The 22,971-nt window shown below is 43.8% G+C and overlaps 1 protein-coding gene across 2 annotated transcripts in view; it reads right to left on the bottom strand.

The window, feature by feature from the left end:
• Positions 1–22,971, bottom strand: part of SNTG1 (syntrophin gamma 1) — a 957,068-nt gene that overhangs the window by 440,219 nt on the left and 493,878 nt on the right. Inside the window, exon 3 of one of the 2 annotated variants that reach the window (XM_073583787.1) lies at positions 21,982–22,101. The exons of the other annotated variant lie outside the window; for it this stretch is intronic. The gene's annotated coding sequence lies outside the window, so the exon portion shown is untranslated. The remainder of the gene's footprint in view (positions 1–21,981; positions 22,102–22,971) is intronic. 2 annotated transcript variants of the gene reach the window in all.

The raw sequence follows: 22,971 nt of genomic DNA, 5'->3' as shown, positions 1-22,971 counted from the left end.
TGTTTTTTTAAAAGCAATCCCAATTTTTTTTTTGTCCTGCTGAGGTACTGAGCTGCAAACTGCTTTTTTAAAAGCAATCCCAATTTTTTTTTTTGTCCTGCTAAGGTACTGAGCATGCATTTTTTCACACCATACAGCGGTGTACGCTCCTCACACAGTACCGTGTAACGGCTGTTATCACAGCCACAGTGAAGCTATCTGTGTCACTCTGTGAGAATAAGTCGAGGACATGTTCCGTTCTTACAGACCTGCACTCTAGGGAGATTCCTACTCTGCCCAATTCTACATACACCTTGTAGTTTGTGATACACTAGCCAATTTCTGCCTGTGACATAGCGCTGTGATATTCAGTGGGCCTCACACAATCCAAAAGTGTCCAGTGTCCACAAGTGTCTGCAGAAATTCAAAATCTCCCTTATCCTCTAGTCACTTTGGTCACAGCTGTGCCATCGAGCCTGTGACATAGCGCTCAGATATTCAGTGGGCCTCACACAATCCAAAAGTGTCCAGTGTCTGCAGAAATTCAAAATCTCACTTATCCTTTAGTCACTTTGGTCACAGCTGTGCCATCGAGCCTGTGACATAGCGCTCAGATATTCAGTGGGCCTCACACAATCCAAAAGTGTCCAGTGTCTGCAGAAATTCAAAATCTCACTTATCCTCTAGTCACTTTGGTCACAGCTGTGCCATCGAGCCTGTGACATAGCGCTCAGATATTCAGTGGGCCTCACACAATCCAAAAGTGTCCAGTGTCCACAAGTGTCTGCAGAAACTCAAAATCTCACTTATCCTCTAGTCACTTTGGTCACAGCTGTGCCATCGAGCCTGTGACATAGCGCTCAGATATTCAGTGGGCCTCACACAATCCAAAAGTGTCCAGTGTCCACTAGTGTGACAGAAATTCAAAATCTCACTTATCCTCTAGTCACTTTGGTCACAGCTGTGCCATCGAGCCTGTGACATAGCGCTCAAATATTCAGTGGGCCTCACACAATCCAAAAGTGTCCAGTGTCCACAAGTGTCTGCAGAAATTCAAAATCTCCCGTATCCTCTAGTCACTTTGATCACAGCTGTGCCATCGAGCCTGTGACATAGCGCTCAGATATTCAGTGGGCCTCACACAATCCAAAAGTGTCCAGTGTCTGCAGAAATTCAAAATCTCACTTATCCTCTAGTCACTTTGGTCACAGCTGTGCCATCGAGCCTGTGACATAGCGCTCAAATATTCAGTGGGCCTCACACAATCCAAAAGTGTCCAGTGTCCACAAGTGTCTGCAGAAATTCAAAATCTCCCTTATCCTCTAGTAACTTTGGTCACAGCTGTGCCATCGAGCCTGTGACATAGCGCTCAGATATTCAGTGGGCCTCACACAATCCAAAAGTGTCCAGTGTCTACTAGTGTGAGCAGAAATTCAAAATATCACTTATCCTCTAGTCACTTTGGTCACAGCTGTGCCATCGAGCCTGTGACATAGCGCTCAGATATTCAGTGGGCCTCACACAATCCAAAAGTGTCCAGTGTCCACTAGTGTGAGCAGAAATTCAAAATCTCCCCTGTCCTATAGACACCTTGTACCTTGTTTTACATTACTATATAGTTTGTTGGATTTTGTCTACATTTCTACCAAAAATGAGGAAGGCTGGTGGAAGAGGCCGTGGAATTGGGCGGGGGTTGGCAGCTGGTAATGATGGTGTTGGTGGTGGATCTGATGGTAGTGGCAAGAGCAAAATAGGACCGAATGCAGGAGGTGTTGAGCCTGCGTCATCGTCTGGCTCCATAAGGCTTCGAAGGCTTAGTTTTCTAGGAGTTGGCAAACCGCTTTTAAAGCCAGAGCATCAGGAAAAAGTTTTGTCTTACATTGCTGACTCAGCCTCCAGCTCTATCACCTCCTCTTCTTCAGTTGTAAAAAGTAAAAGCACTGAGTCGTCATTGGAGGCTCATGTTCATGAACCACACCTTTCCTTGTGTCCTTCACCACAACCAAGATTGAAGGATGACGCAGGCCATACTACTGATTACTCCATGGAGCTGTTTTCACATACCATGCCTGGATTATCAAGTCAAATGGTGAGTTACCCAGGCCAAGATGAATCTGACATAGAGTGCACTGATGCACAGCCGCTGATGGATGGATGATTCTGCTGGTACATTCACTCAGAGCACTACATTGTCCTCGCAGTGTACAGAGCCAGATTCTGACCCTGATGAGACTCAGGTGCCCCTTCCCACACACTATACCACCATACACGGTGACACAGAGGAAGGTGCACATGACATTGAAGAGGAGGTGATGGATGACCTAGTTGTTGACCCAGATTGGCATCCATTGGGGGAAGAGGGTGCTGCTTCCAATAGCTCAGATGAGGAGCATCCACAGCAGACATCGACATCGCAACAGCTGTTATCTGGCAGGCCCGGAGCACTCCAAAGACAGGTTCCAAAAATCAAAAGAGTTGCTGGACAGCTTGTCCAGAGGGTCAAAACATCACAGCGTGCTAGGCCGCAAAATGTCTGCCAAAGTAGGAAGAGTGCAGTGTGGCACTTTTTTGAACAAAATCCTCATGATCAGGCCAAGGTTATCTGTAAGAAGTGCGCAAAGACCTTTAGCCGAGGGAAAAATCTGAAAAATTTGAATACCAGTTGCATGCTTAGACATTTAACCACCATGCACTTGCAAGCGTGGACACAACACCAAACCTCAAGTGCCACATGTGCAACTGATCACAACGAAGGTAGTCAGCAACGCTACATTGTTTCCCCCACTGTAAGCCCACCGGTTAGCACAGCAGAAAATGTTGAGGTGTCGTTGCAAGGCCACAGCAGTCAGGGAATCCCACTGTTATATCAACGAAAGACTGATTCTAGGCCATCAGAAAGAACACCAACTCCATCACCATCATCAACCCTCTCTCAGTCCGCCCTGTCCACCGCTACTTCCACCATATGCAGCTCTCAAGTCCAGCTCACCCTCCCAGACACTATGAGTAGGTCAAGAAAGTACTCAGTCTCTCATCCGCGTACACTGGGTTTGAACGCCCACATTGCCAAACTAATCTCGATTGAGATGATGCCCTTTCGGTGGGTTGAAAGTGCAGCTTTCCGCGAACTCATGGCCTATGCAGTACCACGCTATGACCTACCCAGTCGCCACTTCTTCTCTCGCAAAGCCATCCCAGCCCTCCACCATCATGTGAAAGACCGCATTGTCCATGCACTCAAGCAGTCAGTGAGCGGAAAGGTGCACCTCACAACTGATGCATGGTCCAGTCGGCATGGCCAGGGCCGTTACGTGTCCATCACTGCGCACTGGGTTAATGTGGTGGATGCAGGGTCCACAGGGGACAGCGGTGGTGGGACAGTGCTGTCTAGCCCACGGTATAGAAAACAGTTGGCTGTAGGCGTTCGACCCTCCTCCTCCAAAAGCGAAAGCTCGTCCACAGAGCGCAGTCGTACGAGCACTCCATCTGCAGCTGCCACTGTTGCACACGAGGTGTCCCCCTATCGAGCAGCTAGTGGAAAGCGTCAGCAGGCTGTGTTGCAGATGATGTGTTTGGGCGACAGACACACCGCCGAGGTGCTGGCCGAGTACTTGAAGCGAGAAACTAAGTCATGGCTGGGCAGTGTACATCTTGAGGCAGGCAAGGTAGTTAGTGATAACGGCCGTAATTTTGTGGCAGCAATAGCCCTTTCAAAACTCAGCCATATACCTTGCTTGGCTCACACCTTGAACCTGGTGGTGCAGTGCTTCCTCAAAAATTATCCGGAGTTAACAGCCCTGCTCCAGAAGGTGCGAAGACTGTGCGCGCACATCCGCCGGTCGCCTGTACACTCCGTTCGTATGCAGAAGCTGCAGCGATTGCTCCACCTTCCCAACCACCGCCTCATTATCGACATTGCAACAAGGTGGAACTCCACCCTGCACATGGTGGAGCGGCTGTGCGAGCAGAGGCAGGCCATAATGCATTTGTGGGAGGATACACGGCCAGGCACTTTGAGAGCAGACATGGACTTGACAGGTGTGCAGTGGTCGAAGCTGAAAGACCTCTGTAAAGTCCTTCAGTGTTTTGAGGAATGCACACGGCTGGTAAGCGCAGACGACGCCATCCTAAGCATGAGCATCCCACTTATGCGTCTGCTCATGCAAACTTTGACGCACCTTAAGGAGCAGGCTTCTGCAGCCAATGTTGATGAGGAGGAAGAGGAGGAGGGAATCCTTGATGACATTCAGCCATTGTCTGCTCAGGGACCTCTCCTGGACGAGGTGGAGGAAGAAGAGGAGGAGGAGGAGGAGGATGATGGGGATGATTACTTAGGGGAGGAGGATGCATCTCGTGGGGCAAGTGAAAATGTTGGCGTGGCAAGGTCTGGTACAGGGTTTGTGCGTGATTGGAGGGATGTGGATTTGCCAGAAAGTGCTCCTCCAACCAGCACTCGCAGTGCATCATTGACACCGGGAACATTGGCCCACATGTCAGATTATGCCTTGCAGATCCTAAAAAGGGACCCCCGCATTGCCAAAATGATGAACGATGACGACTACTGGTTGGCCAGCATCCTGGATCCACGCTATAAATGCAAATTACAAAACATCATGCCACAGGAGAACCTTGACCTAATATTGGCTAATAAACAAGCAACTCTGGTAAATCGGTTGCTTGAGGCATTCCCAGCACACAGCAGCGGTGATGGTTCTCACACGAGCCGTACGGGCCGGGGGCAGCTTGGCAGAGGTGTTCGTGGTGCACACAGCAGAAGTGGCGTTGGAGACAGGGGTTTCATGACAATGTTGTGGACTGATTTTTCAAGTACCGCTCACACAACTGGTAATACTGCATCGATGGAAAGTGACAGGAGACAGCAGTTGTCAACTATGGTTACAAACTACTTTTCCTCCCATATCGATGTTCTCCCACACAGGTCATTCCCCTTTGACTATTGGGCCGCTAAACTGGACACCTGGCCTGAATTGGCCCAATATGCCTTACAGGAGCTCGCTTGCCCAGCTGCAAGTGTGCTATCGGAAAGAGTCTTCAGTGCAGCTGGATCAATCCTGACAGAAAAAAGGACCCGTCTGTCAACCCAAAATGTGGATGATCTAACCTTCATTAAAATGAACCACGCATGGGTTTCCAAGGATTTTGTCCCACCTTCCCCTGATGACACATAGGGTGACAGAAAAATGGCTTGCTTTGGTCCACCTCTTCCTGGGACTTGACCTATTTCACCTTTTGCATCAGCTGAATGTCCAACATCAACATATGCCACTTTCTAAAACTCCCTAACTGTGCTGCCTCCCCCCCCATGGCCGGGGTCACCACCTAGCGCACGACACCGTGTGAGTGCCGTTGCCCTGGACAGGTGGGTAGGCCGACTCTTGGGCGCGGGCACTGGCACAGGGTCCCTCATAGTGCAATCAAGTGTCTCTGACGGTGGTGGTGCACACCCGCCGTCAGACACACCGCCGTACTATGAGGGGCCCAGTGCCAGTACCGACGCCCACGAGTGGGCCCCCCTTGCTTGGGCAGGGCCCCAGCATTTGCAATCTTTACCTCTCCCTGCTCCTCCGCTGTGTAGTCTGGGCCGTCAAATCCATACTGTGCCTGACACCGTTTGAGCCTGCCTCTTGATGTATAGACATATATTTTGAATGTGTACGCTATCCATACATGTTATCCGGGGATACGGTACCCTTTCTAACCTTTGTGCAATCACGTGCAATCCATACTGGGCCTAACACCGTCTGAGCCTGCCTCCTGATGTATAGACATATATTTTGAATGTGTACGCTATCCATACATGTTATCTGGGGATACGGTACCCTTTCTAACCTTTGTGCAATCACGTGCAATCCATACTGGGCCTAACACCGTCTGAGCCTGCCTCCTGATGTATAGACATATATTTTGAATGTGTACGCTATCCATACATGTTATCTGGGGACACGGTACCCTTTCTAACCTTTGTGCAATCACGTGCAATCCATACTGGGCCTAACACCGTCTGAGCCTGCCTCCTGATGTATAGACATATATTTTGAATGTGTATGCTATCCATACATGTTATCTGGGGATACGGTACCCTTTCTAACCTTTGTGCAATCACGTGCAATCCATACTGGGCCTAACACCATCTGAGCCTGCCTCCTGATGTATAGACATATATTTTGAATGTGTACGCTATCCATACATGTTATCTGGGGATACGGTACCCTTTCTAACCTTTGTGCAATCACGTGCAATCCATACTGGGCCTAACACCGTCTGAGCCTGCCTCCTGATGTATAGACATATATTTTGAATGTGTACGCTATCCATACATGTTATCTGGGGATACGGTACCCTTTCTAACCTTTGTGCAATCACGTGCAATCCATACTGGGCCTAACACCGTCTGAGCCTGCCTCCTGATGTATAGACATATATTTTGAATGTGTACGCTATCCATACATTTTATCTGGGGATACGGTACCCTTTCTAACCTTTGTGCAATCACGTGCAATCCATACTGGGCCTAACACCGTCTGAGCCTGCCTCCTGATGTATAGACATATATTTTGAATGTGTACGCTATCCATACATGTTATCTGCGGATACGGTACCCTTTCTAACCTTTGTGCAATCACGTGCAATCCATACTGGGCCTAACACCGTCTGAGCCTGCCTCCTGATGTATAGACATATATTTTGAATGTGTACGCTATCCATACATGTTATCTGGGGATACGGTACCCTTTCTAACCTTTGTGCAATCACGTGCAATCCATACTGGGCCTAACACCGTCTGAGCCTGCCTCCTGATGTATAGACATATATTTTGAATGTGTACGCTATCCATACATGTTATCTGGGGATACGGTACCCTTTCTCACCTTTGTGCAATCACGTGGAATCCATACTGGGCGTGAGAACGGCTGGCGAGCTGTTAAGCAAGCTACAGCACCTGTGGTTTGCACACGTAAGTTTTTCATTTTTTCAGGAATGACGGTTAGGCCTAGTTCCGGAACTGCGGTTGACCTGCACTTACTGGGAAATCATTGTTCGCGGGTAATAATTGTAATCAGTGATCCCCATCACTAACGTTGTTCAGCGGGTTATCTGCACCTGTAAGCGACAAACGCTGGCCTTTTCAGTGTAGCGCACATGCAGCCACGGACATGTAAGGGCATGACACACCAGTTATTGGCCAATCTCATGTGCCAGAGCCTCACGTGTCCCTCTAGTAAGCCGGTCTCGGACCGTGGGGCATGACGGAGTCTCGTTCGTTAACGGAATTAAGCTTGCAATGTGTGCATCTGTTCTGTAGCTGGCATGGTTGAAGTTTCCCAGGTGGAGTCAAATTTAACCATAGGCTCCACTCCTGGTGGTGCCCTTCTGGACATTCCTTTAAGGTTTAGCTTTGCAACCATACTGCCCACGTAAAACAAACACTTTGCCTTCATGAACGCTGTTTGGAGGGTCATGACTCGTGGGAATACCGCCGTCCAATCAGTTAACCTGCAAGAGAGATCGTTCGTTGCTCCCAAGCATGACATCACACTCCCTAGGAAGAAGGTAATGCCACTGTGGCGACCGTACTCCTGGGGGCGACACAAGTGCACTGATGCCCAGCCACTGCTCGATGAATCTGCTGGTACATTGACCCAGACCACTACATTCCCCTGGCACGCTACACGGCCTGAATCTGACCCTGATGTAACTCAGGTTACCCTTCCCATATACAGTTCCATCTTACACGGTGACAAAGAGGAAGCTGCAGATGAAAGTGCAGGTTCGGCCCACCCACCATCAGACACACCACCGTACTATCAGGGGCCCTGTGCCAGTGCCGTCGCCAACGAGTGGGCCCCCCCTGCTTGCTCAGGATCACAGCACTTGCAAAGTTGAAATACTGTGCAGTGAGATGGAAGATGGGGACGACGAGGAGTCCAGACAAGTACAGGGATTCCCTAGCGAGGAGACTTATTTGATTGTTTTCAATGTTGGGACAGCAATTTTTGGGGAGCACTATACTCTGGAGAATGATAGATGGGGCCCACCATACACTGGAACATTCCAAAGGTGGACATCAGACACTGGAGCAGCATTTACAGGGCCCATTATACACTAGAGCATTAGAAATGGGTCCCATTATGTTTGGAGCATTATTTGGGCCCATAAGACAGTAAAGCTTCATCCATGGGGACCAACATATACTGTAGCATTATGTGGAGCTCATCATATACTGTTTCAAACATTATATGGGACCAATGATTCTGTATGGAGAAATAGATGGGCCTCGTCATGAGATGTAAAAAGTGAGGTATTTTTCATTGTACTATACCGCTATTTCTCTGCCGTATCGGAGCATGATGATTTGTGGTATGTGTTAAAGGGGCGCTCTTTCGCCCAGGGCACATGAAAACCTGGAGCCAGCCCTCCCCCCCACAGTCTGTAGCCAAATAACCCCCATTTTTCAGTGCGGAACTTGTATTATGAAGTTAATTAAGGTTGACAAGCTTAAGTAAGAAGAATTGATGCTTTTGGCATTCAAATGGGCACTGTTGGTGTGTTTCCTGTCCTCCTCTCACTGCCGACTTTTATTCCCCATTGACTTACATTGGGTTTCGTGTTTCGGGACGACCCCGACTTTTCCCTATAATCGGACGATCTTGCTCGACCCGACTTTTGGAAAAGTCGGGTTTCACGAAACGAAACGCGACCCTAAAAAACCAAAAGTCGCTCAACTCTAGTTGTATTCATACTTTGCATCATTGTGCAGGTCAGGGCCTCACCACAATCAAAGTGTACACTGAACGAGTAAGAAAATATCCAACTCACCAATTAGTACATCTTAAGCTTGTTAGGAGCCCGGACACACTGCGTCAAGGCATGGAAACATTCAATGAGGGATGATGAAGAGCTAGCTTTAAGAATGGTGAATGATCTTTATTCCCTGAGGTCCATTAAAGAAGATTAAAACAAGGTTTTCATTTGTGGTGGTTACATAGAAGGTGGCATAGAGATGTCACCCTCTAAGTAACCACAGCCATGAAAGCCTGGTTTTAATGGGATTTTTCCACTACTAGGACAACCCCTTTTTAAACTAAATGTTTAGCCCTGATAAAATATTAAAACCTATACTCACCTTCCATGACGGCTTCATTCCAGCCGTGTCACCATTCACGGTAGCGGGATTGTGTTACAATGGAATGACACATGACACCAGCACCCAATCAGTGCTGGCATCATTGTCTACACCTTTGGACAAACTGAACATGAAAAGTAAGTACAGGCTGAAGTTTCTTCTTCATGTTCAGTTTTGTCTCAAGGCAGAGAAAGTGGCGCCAGTGCTGATTGGGTGCTGGCGTCATGTGTCACAACACCGCATTATATCCACAGAAAGAGTGAGTTTTGAAATCGCGGGAATGGCACCGGCTCGGGAGATGAGTATTGGCTTTAAGTTTAAGAAGGGGTTGTAGTTTTGGACAACCCCTTTAATACTTTATGATGCACATCCCTGAATAAAGGATTGTTCACTGTATTTTGAGCTGGATCTCTGTCTTCCTTCATTAAATACTGAAATAGTAGCTGCATTTCCAAGTGATTTTTTTAGATGTGTGTGTACAGTAGTAATTGCACTTTTTTTTAGACATTATCTGACCTGTATCCTGCATTTTCACAATTTCCTTTCCCCTGCATTAGAAGTCTTCCAGTTTCTTTCTCCTTGCACCTTTTTGATTTTGTTTTCCCTCTGGCTGTAATTTTGTCATCATTTTTCTTCACTTCTACTTTTGATTAATGAAAAAAAAACTTGAACTATAGTTACTATTTTAAGATAGACAGATTCTGAACCTACCCATGATTTCTACCATATTGATGAAAGGAGTGATGCTGCCATTAACGACATGATGATAACTTTTTACTAAAAAAGTGGAGATACCCATTGTTAAGAATCCATATAGAAACCATCACACAAAAAAAGGGGAATGTGGTGTGTCTATGATGCGACAGAACACAAAAAAAAATTTCATTGTGTATTGACAGGTTTATTCTTGCGAGTATCAAGTGGCAATTTTCAACAAACACTCAATCATGGTGGTCAAGTGATACATGCTCCTCAGTAGCTCTGTTGTACCCTACCCTAAGAAAATCATACATATTGTAATATGATTGAAATGAGTTGTTGAACAAATCCTCACTGCCAAACTGAGATTTGATCCATCTGTACTCTAAAAAATGATGACAATAGTTAAAGAAAAAGTTACCACAATATAAAAGAAATCCAATAAAGTAAAGGCTAAAAATGTGCACGCTGACTTGAGTGGTAGATGAAAGAAAATACCTACTACATAGCAGGTTAATATTATGGGTAATGGATGTGCTTGTCATCATGGTGACAACTGTCAGTGGAGAATACAGGAAAACAAAAATCTGTCAAATATGTTTACTCAGTAATCTGACACAAAATCAGAAGTTGACATGTCATCCTAACAGATGTTTTATAAACTGAATGTCAAAAATGTCATCTTCAATGTTCTCATCTGATATTAAAATGGAGACCAATCTCGGCTTAAATTTTATTTGGAAAAATCTGACGTTTAATTTTTTGACGTTGAAAGCTGGTCAAAGCAAGAGTCCTTTAAATCTCTTTCCCCTTTTAAAAAAGACAAAATCTGTTACTTTTAATAAAGTAAACTTTAGATTTAAATCCCTGCATTTAAATTACAATTGACAATCACAATTTCTTCCTGTGCAATACCGGATGCCCTAGGATGCTCTGTCAAGCACACATGCTGGCTAAGAAACAGACATGCACAAAAAATAGATTTAATTGCTTTAAATGAAAAAGTTTCATGTTAATATTATATATTCACTGTACATCTTCATTCTTAGGGTCGCTGGTGAATCGCTAGGTGGTCGCTAGTGAGCTGCCACTCAGGCAGATCTCACCAGCGACATCGCTGGGGACGGGGATCGCTACTTACCTGTCCGACGCTGCGATCCTCCGTCCTCCCGCCTGCGTCCACGCGTCGCTCATCGTCACAGCAGGAAGCGCCGCAGGAAGTGACCGACGAGAAATGGTCCAGCAGCTTCTCACGCGATCAGCGATAATAAGCGGGGGAGCCGGTCGGAGGTAAGTATCACATGCAGCGATATCGCTAGCAATATCGCTGCAACGTCACAAAATCGGTGACTTTACAGCGATATTGCTAGCGATATCGCAGTGTGTAACGGGGGCTTCATCCGTGAAATCCCAGTTCACTTATAAACATGAACATTTGAAATGCAGATTATAAATGTGCAGAAATTTCACTGCATATTGCATGATCCTTACAACTACTGGAATATTGGATTTCACATTGTCTGGCTGTATCATTCACAATGAAAGGGTGCTTCCATTTTATGTAGGTATTTCACATTGTAGTAGCTGTTTTATGTTATAGTGCATTCATAATCACTACTGTTAAAGAAGTGCAATGGCAATGGCAGGACCAAGTTCTTAAAGCTACAAACTACAGTTTTCTTTATCAGCAATATTTAGAAAAGGAAAAATTCAGAAAATGCAATTACAAAATGTACTAAATAAGATAATGATCAGTGAAAAAAGATTTGTTATTTCCTCATGTTGGTACATACTCAAAGATGGTTAAAATCTCCTCACTCCTTGTCTGCCTCATCCTTTCAGCTCTTCTTGGATTGTTTAGATAGTTTGTGCAGTCTGTAATTAATGCTGTCTGATATCTCTTGGCATAAGGACAATATTGGATGAAAGTTGTTCATCCTTTAGAACTGATCCAGCAGCAATCTATGGAAAAAAAAAGTTGTGCAGACAATGATTTCAACTGGATCTGTTTTTTTCACATTGAAGTCTATAGAAAACAGATCTGTTGAATAGCCATCTGTTTTTTTCCCATTTGAGGATCCATTTTTTTCTTATTGGAGGTAGAAAAATAAATATTTATTATACACTTCTGGATATGTGAACTTTCAAGTAATCATTCATTTGAAACTGATCCAAATGGGAGATAAATGGATGACTATTTAACGGATTTCAATGTTAAAAAATGGATCCAGTTGAAATAAGTTTTTTTCAGTAGGACAAAAAAATTGTGTTTGCACAACTATTTTGGCAACAGAATGCTGCTTGATCCATTTTAATGGATGATTACTGGATATGTTAACTTGGCCTAAAAGATGGCAGCAAGCAGCAGTTCAGTTATATCAGTGTCGAACTGGGATGCGAAACACCCCCCAATTACTTTGACTTTTTGGGCCTACTGTTCAGCTACGCGCAAATATTCTATTACCAACATTGACAAATTTACCTATTCCTCAATATAATAACAATTTGGTATTTTTTTAAACAGATGATGAGAAACTGTCTTCATCATAATTACTTACTTTATCAAGTGTATTGTGTCAACTACTGCTCATATAGGGTGTTGGGAGGCCCACTACTGTTCAGAGACCTACTGAGAGATTCTCTTGTTCCCCTCTGAGCACTAGTCAGAAAATAGAGGGAAAAATTCACAGCTCTGGTGTCTGCAAAATTACTGTTAAATGGAGCAGCATGATCCTGATGTACCTATCCATTTCTCAATAACTATGTGTGTGTAAATATATATATATTTTCCTGTGTATAGTGATGGGTAAAACCCTGGATGTTCAAGGTCTCAGGATTCAGATGAACATCTAAAAAAATTTGATTCGGGTACTGAAGCCGAACCCTATTCAGATGAACAGGGGGCCCGAACATCCATTGTTTGCCAGGCTGTTATCTGCATGACAGCACAGCAAACACAAGCTCTGATCGATTGTAAGATCACTACAGCCAGTCAAAGAGCTGCATTTCTCAAGCTGTGAGATGACAGCATGAGACAGCAGCTGTGACCCACAGTGAAAAGGTTACCTCCAGTCACCAGTGTCAGCTGATAAGAAAGTGCTACTCCCATCAGCCCCTATGCCTGCTGTCCTTGATAACAGCGAGAGCAGGCACCACAGATGAAAGTATTCATCAGCTGGCACCTGTGCGCTATAAAGAAATAATAAAAAAAAGATGTTGGGTATCTAACCAGCATAGGCTAAACTAATAGATGTGAGCTGTAACCCTCAGTTGTCAGCTTTATCTTGGTTGGTTATCTAGAATAAAGGGGTCCCAACTCATTTTATTAAATTATTTAGTTAAATAATTAAAAAAATGGTATGCAGTCACCACCATTTTTGACAACCAACTAAGCTAAAGCAAACAGCAGGGCCTGGTATTTCAGACTGGCAAAGGGGCCATGGATATTGCCCCTCCAGCCTAAAAATGGAAGCCCAAAGCCACTCCAAAAAGGCACATGTATTAATGCATTCCCTGGATCTTCCCATTTCCCCTGGTACTTTGGTAACTGGGGTAATATTTGTTGGATTAATGTTAGCTGTTTTACAGCTGTTTACTTCAAGCCCACAGGTTAGTAACAGAGAGGCTTCTATAAGACACCACCACACCACTATCCCTAAAGTTAGATTGTAATAAATACACAGCCAGAATAAAATCTTTTAATTTAAATAATGACACAGACTCCATTATTTAAAATAAAAATAAAAAAGCAGTTATACTCACTAGTACACCTATTCCACTGAAGCCCATTTCACCTGTAAAAAACAGAAAATAATAAACAACCATAATACTCACTTTTACACCTAAGCCACTGATGCCCATGTCTCCTGGAAAAGAAGAAAAATAATAAACAACCATATCGCCTACCTATTGATGTGAAGATAATCCATACAGGCCCACATCAGCCAGCCTACACTGACAGGAGTGTAATCGCTCCTGCAGTGTCTAGTGCTGAGCTGCCATGAGAAAGTTCACTGGAATTCAAACCTGATGAACCCTGGTGACTTCACTTATGGCACTATTAGCTGCATGAGAACTTTCTCACACAGCGAGCTGTGCTGTAAGTGAGGTCACTGGGGTTCATCAGCTTTAAACTATGATGAACCCACTCATGACAGCTCAACACTATAGACTGTAGGAGCAATTACACTTCTGTGTCAGTGTGTTCTGGCTGGCAGAGTGATGCAACCGCTATCCAAATCATCCGGATCGCCGTGCTTTAGCTTGGCTTGTTGGATGCTGCCCATTTTCTGTTGTATTAATTCTTGAATTTGGAGGATTTTTAGTCCTCTTTTTGTGGCTTGGCTATTAAGTTTAATGTTAGGACTCGCAAGTGTGAGGACCCTTGACGCGGGTTGTGAACTTGCATACCTTGCCAATATATCAACCAATACAGATTTTCAGTGATTTTTAGATCAGGGGACTGTGAGGGCCATTGTAAAACCTTCTGCTTGCACCTTTTGAGGTAGTATATTGAGGATATTGATGTGTATTTAGGATCATTATCCATTTGCAGAAGTCATCCTCTTTGCAACTTCAGCTATTTTAAACATAACAGAGGGTGTTAAGTTTGCATTAAGAATTTGTTGAAATGTCATTGAATTCAATCTTCCCTCTACTTGTGAAATGTTCCCTGTGCCATTGACTACAAGACAACGCAAAGCATGATTCATCTACCCCCTTGCTTAATGGTTGGCGAGATGTTCTTTTCCTGAAATTCTGTGCCCTTTTTTCTCCGCACATACCTTTGATAATTGAGGCTAAAGAATTCTCTTTTAATCTCATCGGTCCATAGGACTTGTTTATAAAATGTATCAGGCTTTTTTAGATGTTTTTGGCATACTTCTGGCATTGAATTATATGGTGAGGATGCAGGAGAGGTTTTCATCTGATGACTCTTCCATGAAGGCTATATTTTTGCAGTTGTTGCTGAACTATGTACCACAACTGTAGAATCTGCTAAATATTTCTGAAGTTCTTTTGCAAATAAGCAGGGTTTTTTATTTGCTTCTCTAACAATCCTATGAGCAGCTCTCACTAAGATTTTGCTTGGACTTCCAGACTTTATCTTGACCTCCACTGTTTCTGTTAACTGTCATTTGTTTATTACTTTTCTAACTGAGAAAAAGGCTGCTTGAAAGCGCATTGCTAACTTCTTGTATGCTTTTCTGTTTTGTGGGACTCCACTATTTTCAGAGTGTTAGGCAGCTGCTAAGAGGAACCAATGGCTGCTGGTATGACACAAGGTTAGAGGAGCCTGAATTTTTACACAGCTGGGAAATTTGCATCACCTGTGTTAGGATTGGCAGAATTAATCAAATGTAAATTATAATAAGGTGTGTTTGCATCCTGGGGTTCACCGTGTGGTGATGACGAAACTGCAGCTAGAGGACAATGGCGGAGCATTAGCCGCGAGTAAAAACCGTAAACACACTTGGTGTGAATAGAGTGCAAGGTGCCAGACTGTTACTTCAGAGAGCAGTACGAAAACTGAGAGCACTCTAAGTTATGCCCTGTTAGATGTCACATGAGCATAGAAGAATTGACACTAGTGGGGTCCCTATAACTCACCCCCCACTACTCTGGTGATTGAACCTGCTCTAACACACTATGGCCTTTGAGCCTGTGCCTGAGGATGCCCGGTGCAAATGCTAAGTTCAAGCGGGAGTTCCCACCCTACACTGCCTGTCTAGAAACACACTCGCAATGCTATAAGCGGCACACGTGCACATAGGGTGGTAGCTGTCCCACCTACACACAAACAGCAAATAAGCATGATTCTAGCACACAGGCGTGTGCCATTGAGAGCCATTTATACCTTTAGCTCAAGTCCAGACCGGACCTTGCCTGTGGACTAATCAGAAGCTGCCACCTCACCAGAGCAGCTGACATCTGAGCACCAATGAAAGGGCACCACATCATGGACATGCTCAGTAGGGTGAAATCCGGACTTAGTCTCCAGAGCACAACGCTGCACATGTATACCAGTTGTCACCATAGGCTTAGCTGGAGCGCCAGCAGCAACTACACATGCAGCATGAGCTTGGTCAAGGTGCTGGGTCCGGAGTCTGTGCTGAGTAGTCATCCCAGTAGCCGAGACTGAATGAGACCATTGTAGCAGCCAAGGCTTGGGATCTATCCTGTGCAGCAGGTGTATCTCGGCACCTAACACTCCCTCCCCGGAGATGTTTGCCAAGCTTAGAAGTTGCCATATGCTGGGAGGCAAGGATGTGTTTTTGCTGATTGGCTAAAATTCTAGATGGTACATAAAACTTGCCCGGGGGTACCTGGGCCTTCAGCCTTCATACACAGACACTCACTAAAGCTACCCCTTTTTGTATGCTCCCTTTTGCCCAATTAATCTTGGGAGAATGGAGGCGCAGTCATGGTATCCCAAAAAGAAACTCATCCATACCCTCTGGAACAACTAGAAAAGAGATTATCTCCTGATGGTTTGGTGACACAGTGAGAGGAGAATTAAGGGTACCATCCGATGGGAAATTGGGGTTGGCAAAATGGACACATTAGCTACCCGAAAAGACATCGGCTTAGGCAGCATTACTAATGGGATAGCATGCCATTGGGCGAAGGAAGCGAACATGAAATTGCCCTGAGCAACAGAGTCCACACAAGCCTCCACTGTGAGAGTAGCTGGCCCAAACATCAGAGAAACCCCAAAAGACAACTTGGGTGACACCTCAGCAGAAACTAGTGAACCTCTCCCCAAGGCCACTTGATACTGTGACTCTTTTTGGCGTTGGGGACATTTATGGGCAAAGTGTTCGACTTGCCCACAGGCAAAACAAGTCAGCTGCGGATGTACAGAGTGGGAGATTGGCTCGCTCGAGAGACATCCATCATCTCTGCAGGGTTATCAACCTGAGTTGGGGGCACATGGGATTGGCAAGTTCGAAGCCAACAAAACCCTAGAATTAGTAAGAGCTCGCTCCAAATCATGCTCAGCATGCCGCAGATCTTTGCGAGTGGCCACTAATATTAACTCTTCCAGGGAAGTTGTTATCTTCCTAGTGGCCAAAGCATCCCTGACATGATCTGCTAAGCCCCTCCCAAAAATAGGTATCAGGACTTTATCTGGCCACTCCAACTCGGCAGCCAAAGCACGAAATTTGATGGAAAACTGGCTAACCATGGAGGAACCCTGAGTTAGAGCCAGGAGCTGCAGTGCGGTATCATGGATTACTTGTGGACCCAAAAAAAAACTCTTTAAGGGCCCCAAAAAAACGAGTGGAGCTAAGGATCAGATGATCATCCTGTTACCAAAACGGTGCAGCCCATTCCAACATCCGGTCTGACAAAAGGGAAAGCCAGTAACTCCAGGTGGATTGAGCACTGATTCTCAAACCCTGTTCAGTTCTTGCTGTCCCCGGAAAATTTTTCGGGCAGCAAAACATGTGGCACAGAGGAAACAGGAGCAACAAAAACCTTAGTAGCGGCGACGGCAGCTGCTTTTGCTACCATATCAGCAAGATGCTGATCATCCTCCACTGCTAACCAGACCCTAGCACTAGTATACTGTTAAGATTGGTGGAAAGCACCAAATGTAAATTATAATAAGGTATGTTCGCAACCCAGGGTGTTGTAAGCTCATTTTCGGGTTTGCCTCTGGCTTCTGGTGAGGGTTATGGAGCTGGCTGTGCTGACAGAGGAGTAGTGAGTTCTCTATCTGGACTCCCTCTGTTGGTGAAGGGAGGTAATGAAGCTGCTCTAAATGGCACCGGCCACCTGAGAAAGAAGACTGCGATTGGACATCAGGAGTTTCTGATTAGATTTAAGGCAGCCGACTCCCTAGTTTCTTGCTGGTGATTTTCCTGACTGTGGCTTCTGGTTTCCAGTTTCGTTCCTGCCTTCCTAAAGCTAAGTTTTCTCTGCTATTGTTCATATGAGTTTTTGTCTGGTTTACTTAGTTTTTGTGTTCAACCAGCCCTGGCTGGGAAAGGGCTGAATCCCCATTTTGTCTCTGATTAGTTATTCTCTTTTGCTCTGTCTTCAGAATATACCTGAGTGCTGATATAGCGATTTGAAGTCTAGCGACTTCAGGGCCTTTTTCTATCAGACGTGTTGGACATTTTTTTGGGCAGGGGTTTTTGCGTGATTGCAGACAGCAGCTTTTCTTTCCTGTCCTTTCTACTATGTGAGGGCCCCATCGTTTGCTCAGCCTATCTCTCTATCTGTGTCTGTGTTTTCATCTTGTTTCACAGACAACACATGTTGGGGGATGTCTATTGCTTTGGGGTCTGCTCTGGGGCAGTTTAGATTTTCCCTTTCTTTCTTTAGGCTTATTTAGTTCTCCGGCCGTGACGAGGCGTCTAGAACCACCATAGGCACGCTCCACGGCTACTGGTAGTTGTTGTGGATAGGATCAGGGGTCTGCAATCAGCTAGTTACCAACCTCTCTGGTTTTCTGGGCTTAGCTTGCTTTTTGTTATTTCTACCTCGGTGACTCATTCATAACACCAGGGTCCACCGTGCGATGATGGCGAAAACAAAGCTAGAGGACAATGGTGGTGCATAGCCGCGAGTAAGCACCACAAACACACCAAGTTAAACATCACTAGGAGTTAAACATCACTCGGTGTGAACAGAGTGCAAGGTGCCTGACTGTTACTTCACAGAGCAGTTAGACGTTACAGGAGCATAGAGGAATAGACGCTAATGGGGTCCCTATAACTCACCCCCAATACGCTGGTGATTGAACCTGCTCTGACACACGGTGGCTTTTGAGCACATGCCTGAGGACGCCCAGTGCAGATGCTAAGTTCAAGCATGAGTTCCCACCCTACACTGCCAATCTCAAAACACACTCGCAGTACTATTAGTGGCACACATGCACACAGGGTGGTAGCTCTCACACGCACACACACTAAGCATGATACTAGCACACAGGCATGTGCCATTGAGAGCCTTTTATACCTTTAGCTCAAGTCTAGACAGAATCTTGCCTGTGGACCGATCAGAAGCTGCCACCTCACCAGAGCAGCTGACATCTGAGCACCAATGAGAGGGCGCCACATCATGGACATGCTCAGTAGGGTGAAATCCGGACTTAGTCTCCAGAGCACAATGCTGCATGTGTTTACCAGTAGTCTCCATAGGCTTAGCTGGAGAGCCAACAGCAACTACACAAGCAGCATGAGCTTGGGCAAAGCCCTGGGTCTGGAGTCTATTCTGAACAGTAATCCCAGCGGCTAAGCCTGAATGGGAGACCGCTGCTACAGACAAGGCTTGGGATCTATCCTGTACAGTGGGGGACTCCTGGTGCCTAACAACCTAGCCTTTGCTAACGATAATAGTGAACAACCCATAAGCCTACCAGGCTAAGTAAGGACTGAAACCTTGGTCAAAAATATATGAGCACACAAATCTTTAAGGGTGCCAAAACTTTTGCATTAGACCATTTCCCTTTTTGTAATTGTTAAAATAAAAAAATAACAATATATACATATTTTTGCCTAAAATACTAAGGAAATGTGTCATCTTTAACTTTCGACCATTTAGAGATCATTTAAATTTCACCTTGCTTAACTTTTCACAATAAAAGTAATTTTGACCAGGGTTTCCTAAATTTTTAGCATGCCACTGTATGGTAAACAGAGATCTTTCTCTCTACTCTAGAGTATAACCTCTTATGGTCAGCAAGGTCCTCTCTCTCCTTCATAGTGTAAGCTTTTATGGTCAGCATGTAACCTTTTTTTGGTCATCAAGGTTGCCTTTCTTTTCTGCACAGTGTAACTTCTTATGGTCAGCAATGTTCCCTCTCTCTTCTGTAGAGTATAAGCTCTTATGGTCAGTGGGATCACCTGTCTCTCTCCTCTTCCCCTTGTGCATTGTCTGATAAGTTACAAGCTTTCCAGTATTGAGATCTGCGCAGATTTACACAGCGCTAATCATATTTTGAGAGAAAACATGTCGAAGTTAATGAATTTGAATTTCAAAAGATCTTCTCATCTTGATTTAAAGAGAATCTGTCTTGCTATGCATGTACCTTGATCTATTCTATTAGTCCAGCATGTGTTTTCTTTGAAACACTGCAGTGTTTTAGAGTTGAACATGGGTTTTTGTAATAATGGAGCCTATTGTTGACTTATGTTGCCCGTTGTTTCGTCAGTAGGAATCACATGACAGGTTTCCTTTAAATACATGCTTAACAGAGTCTAAATAATATTATAGTTAGAGTAAACATGTTAAAGCACCACTAGATAGTTCTAATATCCCTCATAAATATTAAAGCAGTTTTCACTCCTGTATAGTCCCATTACTGTTGACATTGTTTTCTTCTGTGAGACCTTTAGTTAAAACTATTTAGTCTAAATTTGAGTACTTGAGATCTGACTTTATGAGTTTTTGCTTTAGTGATATGATATCTTAGTTCTTTATAATTTGTCAATTAACTCCATTTGTAATGGAACTTTTAAATATGTTAATGAATGAAAGTGAAACTGTGCCCAAAAGTTGCTCATGGCAGAATAGGGCAGGTAATCAGAAGGACTTTCCTAGTCTTTTATGGACATATTATCTATACTGTATTTTGATTTTTTTAGCTGTTTTGCTGAGACAATTTTTTGTGAGTAAAATACATTTGTTTTCAGAGGATTGAATGGTTCACATTGCTTCACTATCTGAAGGCCTTCTGTCTTTTCTTCCATTAATCTTCATCTTGACGAAGAAGAGAAGTTTAAGTCAGTGCTCCATGAGGTTCTGAATCAATTTGTTTGTGCAGTGCTTCTCATAGGTAAAATAATTTTCCAAACAATGGCAGATGAGGTATTTCTAAAATGAAATGTTTTATATGCTGCTAGCTGAAGAGCCCGGCGCTGCCTGGGCATAGAAACTAACTACGGTTAGTTATAACAAACTATAATGATTATATCTATATATCTAAAAGCTGAGTGTAGAGTCCCGCCCATTCCGCATAGCCGCACTCACTATAATATCCCACATCATCCCGTCAGCCAGAGCTACCGGACTTCTACCCCTAATATCCCACATCATCCCGTCAACTTGTAATTTGTCTGGCTGAGTTGCACATGAATGTACAGGATCTGTAAGCAGTATAGTATCATATTTAATGTGTTGTTATGGGAAAAGCATTATATGTTATATGGGTATAAGATAAGATAATCCTTTAATATTCAGGTGAATTATGGGGAAAGTAGCACTTTAAAAAAACTCACAGCATCAGAGCACAGTAACACATCAGTAATGCATAAAAGTGTCTGAGAAAATATTAAATCCACATGACATTTAATATGTGCACTTTCCTACATTCATGTGTGTCACTTAATGATACCACATGGGAGGGGGGATTCATTTCTGTCATGTACTCACTGCTCCTTTCTGGGGGACAGATGATAGCTGGGAGTTTATGTTCAAGGGGATGCTAGATTTCTCCCACCATGTTAGTGTCTGCTGAGGTGTTGTCAAGTGGGAAAACTTGCTCATAGCAACCAATCACAGCTCAGCTTCTTTTAACTAGCTCTGGTGAAGTGAGAGATGCTTAGTGATTGGTTGCAAGGAAAACTGTTAGTCATAGCAACCAATCACAGCTTAGCTTCTTTTGAACAGCTCTGGTGAAAAGAAAGATGCTTCGTGATTGGTTGGTGATACACACATACATACATTCACTTTTATATATAGAGATTTATATTTAATATCTATGATGTGTTTAAGATTCGAATGATAAAAGGCAATATTGTTCTGCTATTTGATTCTCACCCACAAATATAAAAGCATATTCATTTGTTTGTTAAAAATATTGAAGTATTAAAAACAATCCAAAAGCTGCACCTTGTCTAAAACCTAATGCTAAACCATAGCAATTTTACCATAGGTACCAAATAAAGTCAATAACTTTACAACCTACTGTTTCCTCTGATCGCCAATAGAGTACAATGCTACTAACTTGCATATTTAGAATAAACAATGTACAGGTAGATAATAGAAACTTTTGCTTTCTGGTTATGAACTATGAAAAGAAAGCTTTACAAAAATATTTTTTACAAATCTAGAAAACACCACGTTTCTATAAATAGGAGGACATGCTGTCTCAGCTCTAAATTAGTCAGTAATAATCCCCTAAAATAGCAATCATATGAACTTACTACTTGCTCATGAAGCACAGCTGATTTTTTTTATCAGAAAAGGCAATCAAAAATTCATCCAAACATGAATCCAGATTTTGATTTTCCTTAATATTAGGTTGCGCAGAAAACAGCAGACATCTGTTGATGAGAAAAAAAAGCAATCAACCAAAAATCTACATGGCAAACATTTCTAAAGGAGAAGAAAGAAACAAGTAAGCCAGAAACAATGATTCCAATAATGCATTCTGTCGAATGACCGAAGCATAGCTCACCACCGAAAACAATAGGACTGAGTTAGAAACATTTTTAGATATTTAGGAAAAAAAAGGAATACATTGTGTCTGGGATTGTAATTATTGAGAAAGAAATGGCATGCTGAATAGCTACTCAACTTGCAAAGTGTTTTGTGAATTCTCAAATAGAGGTAATCAGTAACAGTAATTAAACTTGACGTTAAGCGTTCAGTTGATGATTCTATCATCCATGTGTGCCATGCTCCCCTCAGACTTAAGAGAGGTTCCATTCACTTGTCTATTTCCAATGTTGTGAGGCTTTAATGAGCCACTGCACTAACATGTAGTTTTTGTGCTGGCAAATTGCCTGGATAGTGCTTATAACCTGTATCTTTATTATCAGGAGTTTCTTGATGTAAAAGGAACCTGAAAATTTCTAGGCTTGGACACTATATGGAAAAAGTAATGAAATGTCCAAATGAGCAAAAAATATTATTGGCAGCATGAAAAAAGTGGTTGCATAATTTAAAGATAAAATGTTGGGAGCTCAATGATACATTTCCATTTATATTGAAGAAATAAAGTGTTAGGCTCCGGGATTCTCCCACTGCACAGGATAGATCCCAAGCCTTGTCTGGTGCTGTGGACTCCAATTCAGACTCAGATGCTGGGATGACTTCTCAGCACTGACTTTGGTCCCAGTGCCTTGCCCAGGCTCGTGCTGCATGTGAAGTTACTGCTGGCCCTCCAGTTAAGCCTATGGTGACTACTAGTT

Source organism: Dendrobates tinctorius, unplaced genomic scaffold, assembly GCF_039654945.1.
Source record: "Dendrobates tinctorius isolate UK_male_01 unplaced genomic scaffold, ASM3965494v1 ptg000081l, whole genome shotgun sequence".
Taxonomy (NCBI): domain Eukaryota; kingdom Metazoa; phylum Chordata; class Amphibia; order Anura; family Dendrobatidae; genus Dendrobates; species Dendrobates tinctorius.
The sequence above is the reverse complement of the archived record's forward strand: the minus strand, read 5'-3'. Positions and strand labels throughout refer to the sequence as shown.